Consider the following 10,397-nt stretch of genomic DNA (forward strand, 5'->3'; position numbering starts at 1 on the left):
TGATATCCAACTGTGTGCGAAGGGTATGAAAAATGTTTGTGAACTCCAGCACATCTTGGTCTCGTCCTTGCCGCAACGTGGTCCACTTTATGTATTTGTCCTCATAGCTTTTGACAGGGTAGTACTGCTCCTTGATGGCATCCCGGAAGGAATTCCAAGTGGGTGCGGCTGAGAACAGTGAGTCCGTACTTTCATCCTTCTGCTCGCAGTAGGTTTCCCACCAGTCCTTGACATGGGGGGCTGCTTTGAGAAGAGCGAAAACAATCTTTTCCCAACTCGAAAATTCATGAACAGAAAAAATAACCCTCTAGCAGATTTAACCATTTATCTATGGCATCTGCGTCTATCTGACCCTCGAATATGGGGATTTCAAAATTAACTTGTACCTTAAAGGGCGTGGCATTTCCAGAGTATCTGCTGGAAGCCAATGCATCGCCTTTGGGTAGTCGTTGAAGAATCTGGGCAAAGTTGTCCATCATCGCGTTCCTTTGTCGCTCGAGGGCTTCTTCGAGCAAGATTTTGATAGGATCTACTGCCCCCTTGTCTTTCTTTTCATCTGCCATGGGAGGCCCTCAGGATTTGCGAGGCTAGTCTTGCAAAGGTTCGACCAGTTCAAGCCCTAACTCCTTATATCCCGACCTCGTTGGGGACATGCAAAGAAAAACTTAGAAAAAGCACACCGCTCTGATACCATTGATCCAGATTTAAACAAGAACGTAACAAATTACAGAGATAACTGGTGGGCTCCAGTATTGTAGCAATAATGCTACAACTCCTGGAGCTTCCTTCTCTAATTTTATCAACCCGGTAGTTCATAACAAACTTGGAAGCGACGGTGTTGTATGCACAAGTACTAGCTCTTGTCGCAGCTGTCACTTGGTCAGCTGGCACAAGTCCGCTAGGGCTCAAGCCAACTTCTATGAGCTCTCAGAAGAAGCTTTTTAACCGATGAACGAAAGCTATCTCAAAGGAAATTAACCTACTGTAGGAAGGAACTGAAAGCCAACAAGAATCACAAACCCTAGCAAACCCTAATTCTACCAGCTAGTCCTACTGATGCAAAGGTGGGAATGCAAACTACTGAAAGAGATGCCATTACTTCTAGGAAGGTGAGATGCATGTGTCTAGACTACTTTGATCTGAAGAAAACATATTTTTGTATTTTTGTTCAAGTTGTTGGAATTATTATGCATGTGCTTCTAACTGGGTCTTGACTGTGCAGGGATAGATCAAGGGGAGGAATGCTTGGAAGAGGTCAGGAAGGCTCAGAGAGGGTCTAAGGAATCCCTAACATCCTTTCAGAGAAGTTCACAAAGTTTAGATGCCTAGCAACCGTGTTTATGAGTTTCTACAGGAAGTCTGCAGGGGTTCTACAGGATGTTCAGGATTTCTACAGGAAGTTCAGTAATTCCTACAGGATGTTCTACAATCGGATTTTTGGGTGATGGATGAGTGGAAGAGGCTGCATGGATGGATAGGGAGGTAGGAGGGGGGTTTGTAATGACTTAGGGACAGAGAGATGAGATGAAGAGGGGGTGTGCAAAGCTGGTTGGTCTAAAGGAGGGTAGAGGGAATGGAAGGCCGAAAAGGTAGAATAACGTGGGTAATAGAAGAGTTGGGAGGCAAGTGGTCTAACTGGGAGATGAGTAGATGGCCTAGGCACGGCTTAGAAGGATAAGGGAGTGAGGGAGTAGTACTGCACAGTGTAAACGAAACAAATCATCCACGTCCTGCACATAACCGAAATTTCATCAACCTATTCTAACTGTTTTAATAAAACCAAAGAACAACAACGTTATTTCTAAGGAAAATCATGCATGGTACTGAAGCAAAGAATCATTCCACAAGATCTGAGCGCATGGACACTTCTACAAACGAAAATATTGCATCAAAGATTGCATGAACATGTAAAACAATGTTTTTGGTGGGTGGCACTGTCTGCAATTCCAGTCCCTAAACAGAGGTGAAAGTGAGTGTGCAGTCAACCCTTTTTGGAACTCTTATTAACTCCAATCTCCTTACTCTATTCTAAACTACTGAAGCAACTCTGTTCATAAAACTAACCTACTTAACCACACCAAGAAATTCAACTCAGCAAACTGCGTTTCCAAATGCATGTAAAGGAAAAGAAATACAATGCTGAAAGAAAGGTAACAATACAAAGGAAGGAGGCCTTAGGCTCTCAGGTTGGGCCCAACCCCGAGAGCTATGGCTCCTTTAAGAACTCAGAACTGAACTCAAATCTGCCTGCTTTCCATTAAAAGATAACAATCATAAGTCAAATAACATGCCACTAATGGCTTACAAAAGAGCAAAACAGAGCTATCAGCTCGTAGTTCAGAATGTGCAACAAGGTTTCAAAAGTCCTCTTCGAAGGCTACAGCCCTATCATTTATACATCTTGAGGCCCCAAGCTGGCCTCCTAAATCAGTGGGGCTTGGCTGACCAAACTAAGAGTGATCTGCTGCTTCCTCAAAATCCGTTTGGCTGCCTTCTAACTCGGTGGTGGTGACTGTTGGAGCTCGGAGTTGGGGGTGAAGATCACGAGGAAGGCCATTCAATGCTGTGGACAACCTTCCTACAAAATCTCAATCCCATCTTGGCTGTCTCCTAGCCCTCATCTGCGTGGTTTTGCTCCATTAAATGTCAAAAAACCTGAAATAAGCATGTGTTAGCCACCTAGGAATAGTGACTGCCCTCATTCGTACAAATGACATAAATATACTAAAAAATGATGCATAAGTTATGAAAAATGAAGGGTTGAGCAAGGGTAGTTAGGCCAAATGAGCCCAAAATGTTACCAAATTTGGGGCTCATCATCACCCCCCAGCTAAAATGATTGCTCATCCTTGAGCAACTAATCCAGCTCCTCGTCCTTCATTGCCTTTACTGCCACCCTCACATCCCAGGCTTCTGCAGTAGTGTCCTCCTTACTGACATGGAACCCAACCTTTCTTTCCACCTCTTCCCACTGTTCATGCTCATCTTTCTCTGTGCTGCCTTCCATCAATCCTAATAGCAGAGGTGGGCTTAGCTTGAGGCCAATCCAGCTGGCCTGGAGGTTCTGCATGGATTTCTTATAGAGGGGCACCCGTACTAGAGCTTCCCTCATTTGACTTGGAGTGTGATATTCCCTGATTTTTAGACTGTGGGCCAATGTGCTCCATCGACGGGTGCAAGCTTGAGTACAGTTGTCCCCTAACAGTCTCTCCATATCCTCGAAATGCGCTATGGCCTGGGCCTGCTGATCCATATATTTCAATAAAGCTTGAGGGTTGGTGGATAAGTGTTGGTGTGCCGATATTAATGCAGTTGGATCCCCTGGTTCTGCTCTAATTAGTAGTGGCTCATGCAGCTCTCGGTTCATGACCTCCTTGACTTCTGCTGCTCTCTTGTCTTCATGGTTCAACCATGAGGCAAATGCCATCAACTGCATATCCCCTAAGACTGTGTTTGGATCCCATGAAGTCACATTAGGAAGGGCCAAATTATGGAGATAAAACTCCGATAGTTTGGCCTTATCCTCTGAGGAACTGGTATTGCATAATTCTGTGAATTGCTGCGGGTCTTGGAGTTGGGAGATACCCCTTTGCGCCAAGGCATTGATTTGAAACTGCAGCCACTGGTCTCTCAGGTACAGGCCATAGGATTTGGCCGGCTGTCTGCATTGTATAGCATCCATGGCCCAACTGGCCATGCAGGCCAATTGTGCCTCTTTCTGCTGCAACTGCTGTTTGAGAGCTTGTATCTCAATTTGTGCTTGCAGTTCTGTTTCCTGTAGATGCGAGGTTGGCTCCCCAAGACCAGCTTGCAGTCCTTCTCTGCCTTGCTGTTCTGCTGTGATGTCCCCTGAGGATGTGCCCGTTCCTCTCCTCGGCTCCTGTAGTTGCAATCTAAGTTTTTCGTTCTCTTCCTGTAGGAACACCCGCTGGCAATTTGCCACGTGTTTAGCCATAGCTAATTCCTTTCTTGCCTCCTTGAGTTGCTCCTCCAAGGGGCCTATGTCTGCCACACCTTTTGATTTGGCTATTTTCATCCAAGTGTGGGTTCGTACTCTCTCTTCCTCCAATGCAAAGAAAAGTGGCACAGTGAATTTCTGTGGTATAATTTTTCCAGCTTCTAAGAAATTATAATATGAGCTCAGACTTGGCTGAGGACTAGGCTCCAGAATATGCTCTTTCTCTTCTTCTCTTGGTGGCTCTACTTCGTCTTCCCTCGGTGGTGATGAGGGTGCCTCTCCTTCCATCCTCTCTGTCTCCTTAAGCCGGGCCAAGGTTTCCTGTAGAGCGGCCTCAGCATCCTGTAGCCGGGCTTTTGAAGCCAACTGGTCCAACCTCTCTTTCCAAGTAGTTGTTTTCGGGCTCCCCCTCTCATAGGTGACTGATATCTTTGAGGGGGACCTCTCCCTGGGCGAAGTAGGGGTATCCTCTATAGTAATTGGGCTGCTGGACGGAGGTTGTGGCTTGCCCGTTTTGATTCTCACACTCCTCCTAGCTTTGAAATATAGAGGGGCCTCCCTCTTTCTCTTTTCCTTTGGCTTAGGAGGTGTACTGAGGGCGGCCAGCACGGATGTTGCCTCCCTTGCAAGAATGTCGGCTCTCTTTTCCTTGGGTTTTCCTTTCTTAGGGCTTCCTGTAGAAGGCCCTTTATCAGCTGATTTCTGGCTTCCTGTAGAAGCCGGTTTTGGTTTTCCTGTAGACACAGGTGGCACCGTTTTAGTTTGTTTTGCTGAGTGTGTTTTGCTTTTTGACTTGGTCGAGGCTGCTGTCGAGGTGCCTTTACTGACGTGGACTTGCTCAGTCTTTTCCACCCTACTTTGTAACCTTTTCTCTCTGGGCGTCAACATGGGTGTGTCATCCTTCTCTTTGGCAACCTTTTTCTCTTATTTCTCCTTTTGCTCTTTCTTCGGTACTTTGGCCGTGGGTCTTTAGCCTTTTTCTTTCTTCTCTGTGGGTACTGACTCCTTCTCCTCGCTGCTGGAGGAACCAAGCTCTTCGGTCAACATTTTTATATCGCCATCCTTAGTCAGATTTCGGAAGGCTTCCCACGAGAGAGGGACTTTGTATGTGTGAAGTGCATCCTCCATGAGGAGCTTAATGAGCCCATGGTGGGCTACCTGGTCTGGCGTGCCTTCTTTTAACTTGGTGGCACATTCTGTCATAGACTGCAGTAGAAAGTAGGGAATACTTAGTTTGTTTTCTGCAGGTAGGTCCATCTGATGTCTCAATTCAGTGAGTAGCCGGAAATGGTACTCATACACAATGTTAAACCGTCCTTCGCATGTGATGTATTTCATAATTTGGAGGCTGACCTCGCTCCAAAGTGGCAGTAAGCTAGTTCTGCGAACCCCGTTCTTATCCTCTGAGAATTGCTCCTCTGGTGGGAAGAACTCCTTTTTAGCCTTTTGGCCTAATTTCCTCTCCTCCTTGTCCCACGGTACCCCCATTGGGAGCTCAGTGACTCAGCTGATGAACTATGGGGTGAGTCTAAGACTCAAACCCTTGAAATTGACGGTGGCCAGCGTTTTTGATTTTGGCTTCAGAGCTCGCAAGAACTCCTCTGCCACCTCATCATCATATCCTTGCAATTTGTCGCAGAACGACATCCATTGCGTGCGAGTGAACAGCTCTACCACCTCAGGGTTCTCCCTTAGTTTCTTTGAGTCGGTCGGTTCCTTTCTGATGAATCCACCCGGCATGGTGAAAACCTGCTACATTAGCTGGAGGTGGCAGGTGCGTATTCAAAAACTAGCCTTTTGGGACAGAGCGTAGAATTACGCCTCTACCATGCACACAATTCGCGAAGACTATCTACAGATGAGCCTTAAAAATCACCTCCTGTAGAAAACCTTACATACACTTCGACGACAATTCATGCAAACGGAAGACAATACTTGCAATTTTTATGATCAGACTGTAGAACGTCGACTCCGCCACCCTAGAAACCAATTGCATGGGAGGCACAGGTCAGGCTTACCTTCTCCAATTCGCCACCTTTGACGTGAAGAGCCCAATTTTCCTCGTGGCAGTGAGCTTCCTGTAGCGTAGCTTTCCTGTAGAAGCAGCGCACGGGTTCTGGAGAGCACTGCAGTGGTTCTGCGCCTTCTGTGCCACTACCAGACGTTTGAACAGGCCGAAGACTTGGAGTAATGAGCTTCAGAGGAATTCGGACGCTCACTCGACTTCTAAACGGCTGATGATAAATGCGTGGGGTGGCGATCTAGCCGATAGATTTGAATCCGGCGGAATTCGTGGCGCGGGGGTGAGCTGTCCCTGCCGGACCGTTGGACGACGTCATCTACTCATTCCACTGCAAGTTCCCTGACTGTTGCATCATTCTCCGCAGATCCGCCGCCGTCATTTCTGTTAAAACGCGCTTCTCCCCGACTGGACGGTTCTCACGTGTCCACTACCCGTTCTTCTTGCCACGACCACCATTTTACACATCCGACTAGACCATCTGACTGGTCGTCGTGGCCAGTTGAATGGCCATACGACTGCTCAACCCGTTCATTTCATACTTGCAAACATTTCAAAGTATTATTCATGTAATTCGACGAAAGAAAGGGCGAGGCACTTACCTGTGCGGCCGCGACATGATTTTCCAGGTTTCAGGACGATGATGATTAGATTTGCTTGCTGCTGCTATTTGCACAGGCCCGGAGGTCCTTCCTTTTCGCAGGCTGCTGATGGTTACGATGCTTATTACCTGGCTGCGGGTGGTGCATGTGCCTGCTCTATTATTGCATGTTGCAGGCGATTTAATGGTGTACACTCTAGCTGGCTGAACTGCTACGGGATTCCTGTAGGATGTCCTGTAGCAGTTTTTCCTCCTCGGGTGCATGCTGAACGGTGAAGACAGTGGCATCACGATCACGCTCGCAGGGCCCTTGGATAAGTATTGCATGGTATCTCTGCATCTTTTTTCCATTTATTTGAGAAGCGCTTCCTCTGATAATTCAGTGTTCTGTTTTGACTGTGCAGGTTCCTTCATTGCATGGCAACTGGGGTGGTAGAAGGAGGTGACAGCAGTGTGTGATGGAGAAAATAGTAGCTTGCATGCCTCCATGCCGGACCTCGGTCGTTAGATCTCCCCACATAATTAGTTCTGGGCCGTCCAAAACTTCTACAGGAAGTTTCCTGTAGAAATACAGAACTTCCTGTAGAAAGTCTGTAGCTTCCTGTAGAAGACTAAACTGTGATCAAATCGTGCCCATACCTTGGAGAAGATGAGTGTTTTCGGAGGGGGTGCTGGTGAGGTCACCTGGTAGCATAATAAGGACCCTTGTCTTTGAGTTGAGGGACCTCTCTTTCCTTCATAGAATACCTGCAACCTGCATGCATTGCCACATTGTGAACTTGTTGTCCCTGTTTTTTTGTTTATTGTTTTTTTTTTTTTTTTTGAAAGACAGCAGGGGCGCCTCGATGAGGTTTTCACCCTTACCATCTGCCTTGAGCGCCTCAGAGAGGTTTTCACCCAAGGATCTTTATTTTTCTCTCCCTTTTTTTTTTTTTTTTTTGAAAGACAGCAGGGGCGCCTCGATGAGGTTTTCACCCTTACCATCTGCCTTGAGCGCCTCAGAAAGGTTTTCACCCAAGGATCTTTATTATTATTATTATTATTTTTTATTTTTTTTGAACTCAGGGTATGCCCAAAACAGAGGCAGAACCCTTCTCTATGACCAGCACTGATTTTTCCACAGTTTTGATGAATTCTTGCCTTGACAGAGGCTTTCTGTAGATCTTCAACCGATGCCCATTGACAAGCATAGGGATGGCCTCCTCATCAATGGTCCGAATAAGTACAGATCCATTGTCATTACATTTTTCCACTGCATATGGTCCCAGCCATCTGGTTCTCAGCTTCCCCTTGAAATCTTTATGCCTGGAATCATACAACAGTGCCCAATCTCCCGGCTGAAATTGCTTGTCATTGAGGTGTTGGTCATGCCACACCTTCCTCTGAAGTTGAACCACTTCTGAGAGAAGAAGGGCCTGCATTCTGTGCTCGTCCAATCCATTCAGCTGCAATAACCTTTCTTGTTGGGCATGGCTGAGATCTAAGTCCAACTGAGCTGCCATCATTAAAGTGTTGTACTCGAATTCAATTGACAACAGAGCTCTGTTCCCATAGACCAGCTCATAAGGTGTGAAGCCGGTTGTGGTCTTCCAAGTGGTGTTGTAAGCCCATGTGGCCTCAACCAGGCGATCTGCCCAATCTTTTCTACTGCTGCTCACCACCTTAGTCAAGATCCCTTCTAGTGCTCTATTGGTGACTTCCACTTGCCCATTTGCTTGAGGATGATAGGGGGTGGAAGTCCTATGCTTGATTTTGTGATGAGAGAGTAGGTCTTCAATTAAGTTGGATGTGAACTAGCTTCCTTGATCGGTGACTAGCTCTCTTGGGTAGCCAAATTTGTAAAAGATGTTTTCTCTTAAGAACTCGGCCACCTTTTCTTCTATTGCTGCTTTGATTGCCTTGGTTTTTGCCCACTTTGTCAGGTAGTCTGTGCACACAATGATGTAAGATCTTTGCCTCGAAGGAGGATTGATTGGACCCACAAAGTCCATACCCCACTTCTCAAATGGCTCAAGAGTCACTTGAGGTTGGAGAGGCATTTCATCCCTTGGAGTCGGTTTCCCCATCCTTTGGCATCGGTCACATTGGCTGATATACCTTCTGACATCTTGATGAAGCGTGGGCCAATAGTAGCCTGCCTGTAGGATTTTGAAGGCAGTCCTCTTTGCTGCAAAATGTCCTCCACAAGGCCCATCATGACAGGTGAGGAGGATATCAAAGACTTCCTCCTCCCTTACACAACGCCTTAAGATCTGATCAGGGCCAAGCTTGAACAGGTTGCCCCCGATCCAAGTGAATGAGGCACTCTTTCTGACGATTCTGCTCTTCTCTCTTGAGGATAGGTGCGGAGGGAACTGTGCTGAAACAAGGTAGTTTGCTATATCAGCAAACCATGGAGAGAGTACTGAAATAGCAAACAGATGTTCATCGGGCATCTGGTCATCCACTGTTCCATCCTCATCTGCAGATAAATCCAATCTAGACAAAAAGTCAGCAACAACATTTTCTTTACCTGGTTTGTCAACGATAGTCAAATCAAACTGCTGCAACAAAAGTAACCATCTAATAATACGAGCATTCACATCTGGTTTATTCATTAAATATCTAATTGCAGCATGATCAGTGTGTACAAATGTTTGATAGCCAGTGATATAATGTCGGAACTTGTTCAGTGCATGGACCACGGCCAAGAATTCTTTCTCAGTTACAGTGTAATTCAGTTCTGCCTTGGATAAGTTTTTGCTGACAAAATAGATGGCATATGGAAGTTTTTGTTCAACTTGTCCTAAGGCTGCCCCTATGGCTCTGTTCGAGGCATCAGTGTGGATGTGGAAAGGTAGGGCCCAGTTTGGACCTCTCAAGATTGGGGCAGACACCAACTTGTCCTTTAATTCATTCAGAGCCCTCTGACAATCGTCAGTCCATTTAAACTCAACATCTTTTGCCAAGAGGCCAAACAATGGCAAGGCTAGCTTGCTGAAGTCTTTAATGAATCTCCTATAATACCCTGCTAATCCTAAGAAACTCCAAACATCTCTTACCTTCTGAGGAGGTGGAACCTTCTTGATGAGAGCAATTTTGTTAGGATCCACCTGTAACCCTTGGCAAGAAATGGTATGGCCTAGCACGGTCCCTTCAGTCATCAAGAATTCACACTTTTCAGGGCTAAGGGACAGGTTCATCTCAATGCACTTGGTTAGGACTTTTCCTAGATTGGACAATGCTTCCTGGAAGTTGGACCCATAAGGTGTGAAGTCATCCATATAGATTTCCACCGAATCATGGACTAGCTCAAAAAAGATGCTCAAGACGGCTCTCTAGAAGGTGGCAGGAGCATTGCATAGTCCAAAGGGAAGAACTCGGTAAGCAAAGGTACCCCAAGGACAAGTGAAAGTGGTCTTATCTTGGTCTTCCGGACTGATTTGGATCTGGTTGTACCCGCTAAACCCATCTAGGAAAGAAAAAAACTTCTTTCCTGCCAGTCCATCCAACACTTGATCTATGAAAGGTAGAGGAAAATGGTCTTTCTTGGTAGCTTTGTTCAGTTCACGGTAGTCCACACAGATTCTCCACTTCCCATTTTTCTTGGGAACCAACACCAAAGGGGACACCCATCCGCTATCTGAGATGGGGTAAATGAATCCAGCATCCAACAGTTTTTGCAATTCTTCCTTGACGATGTCCTTAAGGGCTGGATTCATTCTCCTCTGGGGTTGCCTAACCGGTTTGCAATCCTCTTTGATGTAGATGTGATGGGTACAGACCGAAGGATGGACTCCTTTCATCTCCTTATAGCTCCAAGCAAAAGCATCTAGATG

This window comes from Pinus tabuliformis, chromosome 7, assembly GCF_031772625.1.
Source record: "Pinus tabuliformis cultivar Carrire ecotype Pingquan chromosome 7, CPIR1, whole genome shotgun sequence".
Lineage (NCBI taxonomy): Eukaryota > Viridiplantae > Streptophyta > Pinopsida > Pinales > Pinaceae > Pinus > Pinus tabuliformis.